At 40.3% G+C, this 12,775-nt stretch overlaps 1 long non-coding RNA gene across 1 annotated transcript in view; it reads right to left on the minus strand.

The window, feature by feature from the left end:
* LOC139081171 (uncharacterized) overlaps positions 1–12,775 on the minus strand; it is a 321,455-nt gene that overhangs the window by 297,919 nt on the left and 10,761 nt on the right. The window contains exon 2 of the long non-coding RNA XR_011536261.1: positions 12,179–12,233. This is a non-coding gene — a long non-coding RNA (uncharacterized lncRNA). The remainder of the gene's footprint in view (positions 1–12,178; positions 12,234–12,775) is intronic.

A 12,775-nucleotide genomic window follows, 5' to 3' on the forward strand; every position in this document is an offset into this window, starting at 1 on the left:
ACACACACACATAATCTGTGCTTTCCTGAAGCCTTTGCCTTTGCTGATGCTGGGCCTGCTCTTCCCATGGTACCTACTTGCCCCATATCTTTCTGGGCAAATTTGACCATTCTTCAATGTTGTGATGTCAGTTTACATGCCCCTGCTTGTTTAACATTCCAAGATCCCTGCAGCTGAAAATAAGCTTTACCTCCTGTGAGACCTCGTAGCTCATTATTGTCTAATTCTTTAGGCTTAGCCCCTTTATTTCTAAGCTAGCATCTTATACAACCAGATACAAATATTTACTGAAAAAATTACTATAGTATTTGATCTTTACAACAACTGATGTGGTAGGTAGAACAAGGATCATTATTCCAAGTTGACAGATAATAAAGCTGAGATTTTGAGAAGTGAAGGATCACCTGGTTACTATGGGACAGAGAACAGACACAAGTCTGGTCTTCTGTTTGTCCCTTTTGCTCTGTGTGGAAGATGAACAAAAATAAGGCTTCTCTCTTCAACAGAACCTTTGTCAAGATTATCTCAGAGCCCTGAACACACACTAGATCTCCTAGAATGTTGGAACTATAGCTTGGAACTCCAAAAGAAAAGCCTAGGTGTGGACTCAGGGACTTTTCAAGCCAAGTTGTATTTTCTCAGGATTATTTTTCACAGCTAGTATCAGGTTTCTATGGCCAGAAAAGACTCTCAAGGTTATCTAGCACAAGTCTGTAACTAGAAAAACTATAAATTAAGACTGATTGGGGCTGGCCCAGTGGCACAGCAGTTAAGAGCGCACGTTCCACTTCTCAGCAGCCTGGGGTTCACTGGTTCAGATCCCGGGTGCAGAGATGGCACCACGTGGCAAGCCATGCTGTGGTAGCCGTCCCATGTATAAAGTGGAGGAAGATGGGCACGGATGTTAGCTCAGGGCCAGTCTTCCTCAGTAAAAAGAGGAGGATTGGCAGTAGTTAGCTCAGGGCTAATCTTCCTCAAAAAAAAAAAAAATTAAGACTGATAAAAAATGAAAGTTGTGAAAGCGGTGGCTGACTCTCCTCCTTTTTTTCCCTCTACATGGACTTAAGTCCATATAGTATACTCTAAGGGAAAAACACCTTCAAATCTCCGCAGGAGTTAAATGTGTCTTCCCCCTAACCTCTTATGCTGCTACTTTGTTACCCTAGGGAACAAGCCAAGCAGCACTAGTTTAATTGTCAAGTTTAGAATGAACATTCTCTAATGAAGAACTGGGAACCATCAAGAAGCCTTGTGGTCAGGAACTAAATACTACACAATTGGCTTCTCAGGGCTCTGTTTCTTCTGAGGCCTATTTGGAGTCAGAGCTGTATACTTAACAAAAACTAATTTTTGCAGCTGTCAGGAGCGAGGACAGCTGTGAAAAGAGTGAGTTGGATTGGGTTCTGCCTCCTGTACCACTCCAAAATCCTGCCAACACCAATTTCTAGAACCTTTCCCACCAATGAAAGTACAAAGGGGCAAGAGTCCTGTGTGCTTTTCACAGGCCTAGCAGAGCCTGGAAGCTTCGCATTCAGGTACTTCTCTTTGTTTTAACAAGTGCCCTGAGTAGATTCTAAATGGGAATGGCTAGAGATTAAATATAAGGCTCTCTGGGGTAGTTTTTTTTACAGAACGTCATTTTTGGCCATAATTTCCCTAAGCTGTGTCTAAATTGAAATCACCAATACTTATTCTTTCTGCAGCCTGCAATCTGAGAGAGGAGTTTTAGATTTGCAATGTCTTCAGACATGTCTTTAAAGTTTCATAATACTACTTCCTGTACCTCCCATGCTAGATTGGCTCAGAATTGACAGTGCATGTTTTCAGAAATGCAGACATGCAAAAGGTCAGGGAGGTTGTGAAGCTACCAGGACAGACTAGGTAATTTGAAGAGCCCAGTACAAAATGAAAATGTAGGACCTCTTGTTAAAATTATTAAGATTTCATGATGAGGATAGTAGATCATTAAACCAAGCGCAGGTCTTTCTAACTATGGAGCCTTGTGTGACTGTACAGGTTGCATACCCATGAAGCCTGCTCCCTATTTACACGGAGACCAGAACACACTGGTGATTCTCAAATTCAAACTGTCTCTTGACTGAAAACCTGATAGGTTTAATGGTTATTAAACTACAATTCCCTGTGTAATGATTACATTGTGGAATGCTGCAGGAAGAGCAAATAAAAGTTGCCTAATGACGCTAAAGACTTTACTAGCTTAGACAACGACTTCTTAGAGACAGAGGAATTGACTAGATGACCTTTTACCAATCTTTTAAAGGGATGTTATTTCTGTGACCCTCGCTGACCTTCCCTGACAAAGTCCAGGATCTCTTCTGACTAGAATTAACAACCCATCTTGGCTTCTCGCCACTTCATATTTATTTACTCAACCAGTGCATGACTGCTGCTCTCATCCCACACAGTTGAATCAGAGCCTTCACTAGTTAATATTTATAAAAAATACTTTGAAGATGAAATCTTTGGTGGGTGGAGCAAACACTGGACTTGGATAGAACAGAAAGTTGTGAGGTTTAGGCCTCCCCTCAGAACTACTATTACCACACAATCTGATCTTTGACAGATTTGTGGTAGTTGTGTGGCTGTACTTTCCTTTTGCTGAAATAGCAAAAGCCAAATAAAGAAGGTATAACATCTGGTAGGATTTTGCCCAACCCCAATACTGAATGCCTGGGTTGCTTTAGAAGAGCAGTCTTGGCTGTTTCATCTCTCTGACCCTCAGTACCTTCTCCTCCTCCCCACAATACACACACCATATTCTGAAGATGGTTGTTAGCAGGGAAGCACTTTATACCATTAAAAGAAGCATGCTAAAAAATACTTTGTCTTTGGACTGGCGTTTAGACTTTGTCTATACACAGAAACCGGTTTGACTAAAATCTGGAAAAAACAAACAGACACAGGAGGAAAATAATAATCACAGTAGTTTTACACATACATTTGGTTTCTAGGGACAGATAACCGATTTAAATGATTTTGTTAGCACTTTGTATCCAATTATTTTGGTGCTGTGAAGACCCTAACTAGAAGCGGGAGTTGTGGGGAAATAAAGAAATTGATTCTGTGCTTATTTTCCCCAGACCTTCTGAGGGAACGCCACCCTCTCCTTTGAAAAGGAGTTGGAAGGGGTCTATACTTTTAATTCCACATAAGGCATAATTCTAGACTGCTAAGAATGGCCCTCTTTGAAGTAGCACCCTGACAGCAGGGAGTTGAAGCCAAGTAAGCCAGCTTGGGCTTGGGTTGGGGCTCCAGTCAACTCTATGGCTGGTCTTGTCTCGCCAACCTGCCTCCTGTATGGACTGTAGGACAGGCTAAACCAGGCCACCTCAACACATGTGTCAGGAGACAAAGGTGAGGGAGGGAGAATATTTCCTCAGTTCCTGGCTTTTAGCTGTGTCCAGCTGCCTGCATGCTGTTGCAATTCAGCTGCCAGCCTTACCTTAACCAAAACCAGTAGACTCTCTTAAAATAATCTGATTTCAGAAGCCCCTCAGGCATGGCTTAAGGTGCTATATTGACTTTGGCCCTTGGCTCTGGGGCATTGGAGACATGAATTGATTTCAGAGTTACAGGAAACTAGATAGGCTACCAAAGGCTTCTAATTGGCCAACTCTCAGTCCAGTTCAACATGCACTTATGAGGCCAATCATTCTGTGCTAGGCCAATACTAACAACTAAGGGTACAAAGTGAACTGGGGCCTCGTCCCTGCCCTTCAGGAGTTCACTGCCTGTTTACAAAGCCAGAGGAGTAAACAGATGATTTCAATATAATATGATTAACGATAGGCAGGAGATGAGAACTTGATGTCTTGAAAGCACTGAAGAAGAGTACCCAATCCATCATAGGGGCATCAGGGAAGACTTCCTGTAGGAGGGGTCAACAGGTACATTTCAAAAGAGTTAGTTAGGGGGAAAATAGTGAGAAATATATGACAAAGAATGAACAAGAAGAGCAAAGGCCAAAGGAGTACCTAACAGCACTCTCTGCTCACGGAACTATGAAGAGTCAGGAAAATTAAAGTACAAGGCTTAGAGTGGTGAGAAATGACAGAGGAGAGAAAGGTGGAGAGGGAATTAGTCATGGGAGTCTTGGATGTCACATTAAGGAGCTTAGCTTATATTCTAAAGGAACTGGGGAGCCAGTTAGGAGTTTTAAGCAGGAAAGATTTGTCAAATGAAAGATTACTTGGAGTACAGTGAATGTATGAATGAATAAACAAATCTATGTCATGACTTTACTTTAAAATGTGCAATCTTCTCCCAGAAGCATACAGAATAAAGCCAGAATTCATTGATTTGGTTCTCTTCCAGCTGCTCTAACTTAAACTTCTATTCTCAACTCACTCTGTTCTCTCACCGAAAATTAGTGAATTTTCACTCATTTAAAGCTCATGCTATTCCCTATTCCTAATTGGTCTTGTTCTCCTTCCCTTCTCTGGTGAATTCATAATAATTCTTTGAAAGCAAGGTCAATTATCATTTTCTCTGAGAAGCCTTTCCTGACCTCTAATTATTCTTCCTCTGTCTTCCCATAGCACCTAATTTGAGCCTTATAGCTTCTATCACACAGTATTGTAACATCTTTGATTCCCTGAGTATTCCTCACATGTCGTGAGCTGCTTGAAAAAATAGAAGATGCCTTACGTATTTTTTTCTACATTCCCAGCACTTCACATAGTCAGCACTTGCTGCTTGAAGAAATCTAAGAATCAACTGGTTGAAACATAAAGTTAAAAACTGACCATTCTACTCATTTTGGCACAGGAAGAGTTTAATTGTGGAGTGTAGTAGGAAAGAGCATCAATCAAGAGTGGGGAGTGGAGAGTGAGACAAGACTTGAGATTCCAGTTCATGTCCTGCTGTTTATTTACTGCAGTCTTCTTTTCCTATTCTGTGCCTCAGTGTCCCAAGATGTATATTAGTCCAACCGATCTCCTAAAAGGTGATCAATCTCTTTCTCATCCCAGATCCAATTTTCTAGGATCACATTGTTCCTTTGGTTCACATTCCTATCTCCTAGATGTGTACAGAGGCTATGGCAAGGGGATAAAGCACTTGGGTCTAGAAGAAAATAATGCCAAGTCCTTGTGATAGATGAATACTGGGAAAGATATCTAAGAGACACTTCAGAACTCCTCACTCAGAATGGAAACAGGTCCCCTCTCTTGCTCTCTCGTATCTGAAGAATGGTGCACAGTGGCATTTAGAGTTGCATCGCCTTGGCTTTGCCTAGCCCCAGTAGCCCATTAAAGCCCATGCAAAATATTTCACAAAGTGAGACTTGTAAGATAAATTCCATAGGGTACATACTCATTCTTTTGCAAGTTTCACACCCCAAGAGATCTGCTGCTGTCTGATATTCTCCAGTCTAATGAAAGTAGGTGTTTTCCGGAATTTTGCTTTGAAAACAAAGCCATAATAGCACAAGCCAGATTTTTTTAAAAAAGGGAATTAAATATATCAACAGGACATTTCCTAGCTGCCTGGCAGCAAAGGGAAAAAGCTTAATAACATCTATAAATGATAGCTAATAGAATGTGTATTTAATTTGCATGTTTTTCATTTATGTGAAAACAGAGACCAGGTTCCTTTCTGACTCCTTTATCTCTACTTCCAAAGTTCTGTAACCCTGGCTCATTTATCCTTCCAAGGTTGGACAATGTTGGGTTGGCTGAGCCCAGAGAAATGAGTGCCAGTGTTTCAGAACACAGTGTGAAAGTAAATAATAATGATAATTTTAAATGATAGCATTTGCATAGTGCTTTAGTGTTATAATCCTCTTTTGCATAAATCATCTTAACTGATTCTTATGATAAACATGCTCTAGCGAGCCTCAGGGCCTTTGCACATGCTTTTCTCTTTGTTTGGACAGTTCTTCCCAACAATTTTTCCCTAGTTCTACTAATGCTTCAGATCTCAGCTCAATGATCAGTTTACCAAGTTCATCTTCACTGACTTCATTGTCCATGTCAAGTCTCTCTGTTACATGCTCATGGCACCGGTATCTTTCTTTGTTTCTCTTATCATAACTGCAATTTTATACTAGTAGGCATTAGTATACGATTATGATGTGTTTATAATATAACGTTATTGTTTAGAATTGGCTGCCGAGCTACAGGCTATATTTCTCAGCCCTGCTAATATCTCAGGAAAGGGAAAAGTGGCACATGACCAGTTCTTACTAATACAATATGAATGGAAGTGATGCGTTATCATTTCTAGGCTACAACATTTAAAAGGCAAGTATGCCTTCTTTATCCTTTCTTTGTACTTTTCCTGCGGGGTGCAGAGGCTTCTGAGGCCCTAGGGCAGTGGTTCTCAAACTTGACTACATGTTCAGAATCACTCAGGAACTCAAAAATTTCTGATATCTCTGCTGGATGCCAGGCCAATTAAATCTCTGTATGTGAACGCCCAGGCATTGGTATTTTCTAAGCTCCTTAGGAAATTCCAATGAGTAGGCTAAAGTTGAGAACCACTGCCTAGGGATGGCTTCTGGATCCCTGAAACTCTGTGTGGAGAAATGCTATCTGCTGAGAAAGAATATCTGTATTGGGCTCTCATGTGACCAAAAATAATCTTACATTAAACCATGGAAATTTGGGTGGTTTTTTTTTGTTATATCAGTTATTTTATCCTAACTAATATACTTCCCATTGTATGTCCAGTACCTAGCACAGGGCCAGGGACAAATTAGGTGCATAATTACTATTTATTGAAGAGAGGTATTATCTTCCTCATCTTTACAGATGAAATTCAAAGTAGTTAAATAACTTACCAAAGGTTGCACAGTTAGAAAGCAGCAGTCTGAATTTGAGCCTAGGCCTCCTTGATTACAATGTGGGAATTCTTCCCACTATACTATGATGCCCCATTTTGCAGATGAGGAAAGCACAGGATTTCAGAAACATAGGCACTCACTTTAATATTCCTTATAGGCGACAATTGGTAGGATGTGATGACCTCAGTATTCTGGCAGCTAATGGTAGGGCTATTAGCACCTAATTAGTGGTAAATACAAGAAGAGAAAGCCACTGATGGGAGTTGGTGGAATTTGTTGGGTGGCAATACTCCTTATATGGGTCTTATGTTGCCTGTTTCAGGACCAAGCCCAATACCTCAAACTTTTGGCAACTAGAATCCTTTGTCATGAGACCAGACAACCAACAATTAGAATATAGTGTTGTATGGTAGAAATACAAATACCTTAGCACTGGACCAAATCAAGATCTGCCTAAATGGTCTCATTGACCTTGGTTTTCCTGCATCTTCCAATTTTGTCTAATATATCTTTCTAAAGATCACCTGCATCATATCACTCCACAGCTCAAAAATATATAATAGCTTCCTGTCTTTTCCCATATCAATTCCACATCATTCTACCCAAACCACCACAAGACTCTCCATAATTTGTCCCTGTCATGTCCAGTCAACTTTTTCTTTTAGCCCTCCTTTACACACTTTTTTCTTCAGCTGAGGTACCTCCTTCACACTCTGTATCCCATCTACACCATCTTCAGCATCCCTTCAAACCTTTCTTTATGTTGCAACCTACTCTCTGCCCGACTCTGCTCATGTCCCACAACTCCATGAAGTCTTTTTATATTACTCTAATCCATCTAATATTTTTCTAGCTATTATGCTTTGTGTGTTTATTGGTTTTATCTCCCTGGAGGAGTTTGTTAGCAACTTGGTTGGCAGGCCCCCATATGAAGCCTTCTTTTTTTTTTTTTTTTTTTTGAGGAAGATTAGCGCTGAGCTAACTGCTGCCAATCCCCCTCTTTTTGCTGAGGAAACTGGCCCTGAGCTAACATCCGTGCCCATCTTCCTCTACTTTATACGTGGGACGCCTGCCACAGCATGGCTTGCCAAATGATACCATGTCCGCACCCTGGATCCGAACCAGCGAACCCCAGGCCGCTGAAGTGGAATGTGTGCACTTAACCGCTGCGCCACCGGGCCGGCCCCCAAGCCTTCTTCGTTTGTGTAATTGTGATCACTGAATATTTCTTTACGGAGCTAGTTGGCAAAGCACTCCTGAATACATGATCCCATTTGACAGTCACACTAACTCTATGAAATGAATATTGATTCCGTATTATGCAAAATATTTATTGAGGATCTGCTAGCTGCCAGGCACTATGCAAGGAAGGTATTTCTAGCCTCTTTTTACAGAGGAGGAAACTGAAAAATTTGTGAGGTAAAAGGACTTATTCAAGATCCCACAGCTGAAAAATGACTGATCTAGAGCTCCAACTCAGGCTTATCACTCTACATCTAAGGCTCTCTCTATCACATGCTGTATCTCTCCTAGAGTAAGCACTCAATATTTCTTAACATTTCTGTTTAATTTTATTTTTATAGATTTCAGAGACTTCATGGTATATTACTGAGAGTATTAGCAATATGACTAAGAAACATTTATTGGGCACTAATTGTTTGCTGAGTAGGAAGGATGTATACATAAAAATCAATAACATTAGGTATGCTCCGTTAAGTGCCAGGTGAATGGCGGAAGTATCCCAGGCCTTCTGAGAAGGACAAGAGCACTGTGAGCTGGGGAGGACCTGAAAGGCTTCAAAGGAAAGGTGAGATTTGAGCTGAGCCTTGGAAGATAAGTAAGATTTTGATAAACAGAGAAAGGAGAGGAGGAAATGCATTTGAAAGAGAAGAAATAATGTGAACAAGGCATCTCAAGGTGTTGCAAGACCAGGTTAAACATCACTGGTTTGCACCAATAGTAAGAAACAAACTTTTGAGCAAAATGTAATAAGTGAAAGCCCAGTTGGTTTTGAGTTTTGAAAGAGGGTGATAAAGAGGTATGAGAATGGGAGACCGAAGCCCTGAAATGAATTATTGGAAGTGACAGAACTTTACAAACTGTAAATTACAATGCACATAGAAATGACTAAAAATATTGTTGTTGTTACTGCTATTCTACTGCACAGTAAATGGTTTTATTTAATCATCACTAAGTTTCATCATTGAGTGGTGGCCATTTTCTAAAAAACTTTCTTTCTTCTCACATTGTTATGAGCTTATTAGAAGCTCAGAAGGACCTGAGTCAGCAGGTAGGTGGCTTCAGGCATTGGTAGTCCTTCACACTTAAAGCGAGCTTCTCAGAGAAAATGGGTTTTAGGGGAAGCACATTTTTAATAAGGAAAAATAAATAAAGTTTGACAGAATGATCTAGCAACACTAATTATCATCTCTCACTTTGCCCAGCACTTTGGTGGCTTCAGTGACTTGCGAGGACTCATCTTCCTCTCACACTTAACTCTGACAAATAAGGAAAACTGATATTACAATTCTATATGGAAGCGGTCTTGAAGGCTGTGAAGCCAAGTTGCCTGAGTCCAAATCCCAGTGAACAAAGCAAACAAGACCTTTATTTTTGTAGAGCGATAGGCCAGGGCTTTTTTTGTGCCTGTAATACTTGATTCCACTGAATCTCAGTTTGCTCAATGGAATAGCAGTCATTGCCCAACATACTTTATCAGGAAGTTGTGAGAATCAGAGTAGATAAAGCACATGGAAACAGTCCTATGAACTGTAAATTACTGTACTGGTGAAATTATTAGTAGTTATGTTCCTATTTGATAGCAGGAGGGGCTGAAAAGCATAGTTGCTAGCTAGGTACCAGAGAACAATATTATCACAGAACCCTGACCAGGAGCCTGGCAAGACTGGAGTGAATATGAGAATGTAATCAACTTCAAGGTCCAGTTGCTGGAAGTAACCAGGCACTTTGTACAGCCAGGGAGGTTTGGCTCTCTATAAGTGAAGGAGAAAGCCTTTGTCTTTGGGCCTATTGTCATTCCTTCTTGTACTCATCTGCCCCTCTTCCCTTCCAGGAAGCCCATATTACCATTGCCTTCCCAACTTTTCCCTTCTCCCACCTCTATGTGAATTAAGGAAATGACCTGGTTAGCTCATTCATATCAATGTATCAATGACTAAAAAAATTTCATGGAAAACCACATCCAAGGAAAAGGGCATTGAATTGGGGGCTTAGCCTTAAGAGAAAGAAATAGAGCACTAATGGTAGAATCCTGAAGAATATCAATAAAGCTCAGATTCCTCTGAAATCATACCATGTGGATGAAGACTGGCCCAACTGTAGAAGATTTAACAATAATAGAACAATAAATTGTCAGAGCTAAAAGACTTCTCAAAGTACGTTCACTAGAACACTAGTCATTCATCTATCCTTCTAGAAAGAAAGAGGATGGAGAAGTGATGGTCAATATCCCTGTAAGCCCTTTTTAGTAGCCTCAAAGCATATATCTTTTATAAACCATTGTCAGGGTTGGGACAGGACACAGATTTGTTGGTACATGCAGAGAAATCCATCTCCAAATCTCACTAGTAAGGTCCTCAGGCTGCATTAGTTTGCAAAAATATAAACTCTTTGCCTCTGTGGAAGAAACATTTATTTTATTGTCTTCCCAGAAACCCCCTTTGAAGGGAACTGTCCCTCACCTTTTCCAGAAAGAAATCACCCTATTCACATGGTTACTGAGAGCTACTACGTTCCTACAATGTGATCTCACTCCCCGGTAACAGTTAATTGGCTGAAGGGTGGGCATGTGCTCCAAGCTTATATGATCAGACTCCTTATCTTGGCTTTTGGACAAAGATATTCCAGCCCATTTTGCTCCTAACTCTAACTGTAGAGATGTTATCAGTGGCCATTTTCTCCCATGTGGATTTGGAATGTAGAAAGTTGTCTGTAAAGAGAGGGGAAGGAGGAGATATGCCAAGAGAAGCAGAGACAATAGAGGGAGAGAGAGAGTCCTAACAGCATTGAGTCTTTTGTTCTAATTGTTTCCAAGGCCCAGCAGAATTCTGGTTCTATGAAATATCCCTATGAGTTTAATTATAAATGGCTCTGTAAAGCTACATTTTTCAGTTTCTGCTTTTGCATTAGTGAACTCAACTGGGTTTCTATTGCTTGCAATCATAACTCCTAACTAGTAAAGCCCCATATTTATCAAAACCAAAGGCAAATCGTTGGTGAGATTTTGTATTCACTCAATCTTACCATTGTATGGGTATTTTCTGCTTTTATTTATATTATTACTTGATCACATATGATTATTTTAATGACAGAACTTGTAGACCAGGTGCTATTTGCATGGTTAAGAAACCTGTAGAAACCGAGGCACAATGCAAGGCAAAGACTTATCAAGGGTCAATATCAGAACTAGAACACGTATCGAGGTGTTAGGATTTTAGATACTTTATTGTCTCAGCTCAAGATAGGAGGCCTTGGCTTTGTACTAGTGATTCTCACTGATAGAGATGGTGGGTTAAAAAAGCCAAAATGTTGCCTCTAACCACCTGAGTGGCAAAACCTATATGGCTAAAGCCACTGATATAGCATTTGAGCATAGTCATTCTGAGTCCAAGATGGTTGAGACATTCATTTTAAGCAGTATGGCATACAGTAATTTAAAAGCACACAATTTACAGAGTCAGAAGATGTTTGAATTTTGTCTCTATAAATTTCCAACTTAAACTCTGAACTTCGGTTTTCTCATCTGTCAAATGAGAATAAAAATACCTTCCTATCTGAATTCATAGAGTTGTTGCCAGGATTTGATGGGGGAAAAAAAAGGCTTTGAAAACTCTAAAAAGCTGAACGTGTCCTTATTGTTCTGATTTTTTAATAAAATAAAAGTTCATTCTGGGGCTGGCCCCGTGGCCGAGTGGTTAAGTTCGCGCGCTCCGCTGCAGGTGGCCCAGTGTTTCGTTGGTTTGAATCCTGGGCGCGGACAAGGCACTGCTCATCGAACCACGCTGAGGCAGCGTCCCACATACCACAACTAGAAGGACCCACAACAAAGAATATACAACTATGTACTGGGGGCTTTGGGGAGAAAAAAGGAAATAAAATAAAATCTTGAAATAAATAAATAAATAAATAAATAAATAAAAGTTCATTCTACTAACGTTGAAAATGATGGGCTTGGTTCTTTTTTACGATTGTGAACTTCTTGAGGGTGTGCCTAGCACATAGGCATAGAAAAGGTCAGTTACTCATTGAGAGTGTCTGGCACTTTGTCAAGGAGAAAAGGACCCTGCAGATTACATGTAAATATCATTTAGTAGTCAGGATAGCAGGGGTTCCAAACCTGACTCTACCACTTACCAGCTGTATGACCTTGGACAAGTTGCTGTATTTCTCTGAGCTTCTTTTTCCTCATCTGTAAAATAAGAGTAATAATAGTACTTTTCTCACAGGATTTTTGTGAGCATTAAATGACTTAATTTACATAAAGCTGTTAAAAGAATGGCTAAGCAGAGAGTAAGCGCTCTTAAATGAGTTAGTTCATGTGAGGCTCTTAAAAAGATGGTTAGTACATAATAAATGTGGAATAAATATTAGCTGCTATTATAGTCCATTGCATAGACTCTGGTAATAAGAGAACCACAAACTAGTTTTTCCTAGATAAGGCCCCTTCCTTTCAATCTGATCACACAATCCAAAAGCTCCTGCAATACTATATTACTTTTGTGTCCATATCCCTGTCTTGGTTTGCTATCAGTGACAGGGGCTACTTTTAACAGTTTTGCAGACAGGTTTTCCCAGCACTGCCATAGCACATGGATTTTGGTTGGCATTAGGAAGCAGGTGACTAAGGAATAGTAATCTTGAATGGGAGACAAAGGGGTTATTGCTGTTAAGCTAGTGTTTGATCATTGTACTTGAATCTGCTTTAGTCCTAGGTTTAAGTTGATTCAGGAA

This window comes from Equus przewalskii, chromosome X (genome assembly GCF_037783145.1).
Source record: "Equus przewalskii isolate Varuska chromosome X, EquPr2, whole genome shotgun sequence".
Classification (NCBI taxonomy): domain Eukaryota; kingdom Metazoa; phylum Chordata; class Mammalia; order Perissodactyla; family Equidae; genus Equus; species Equus przewalskii.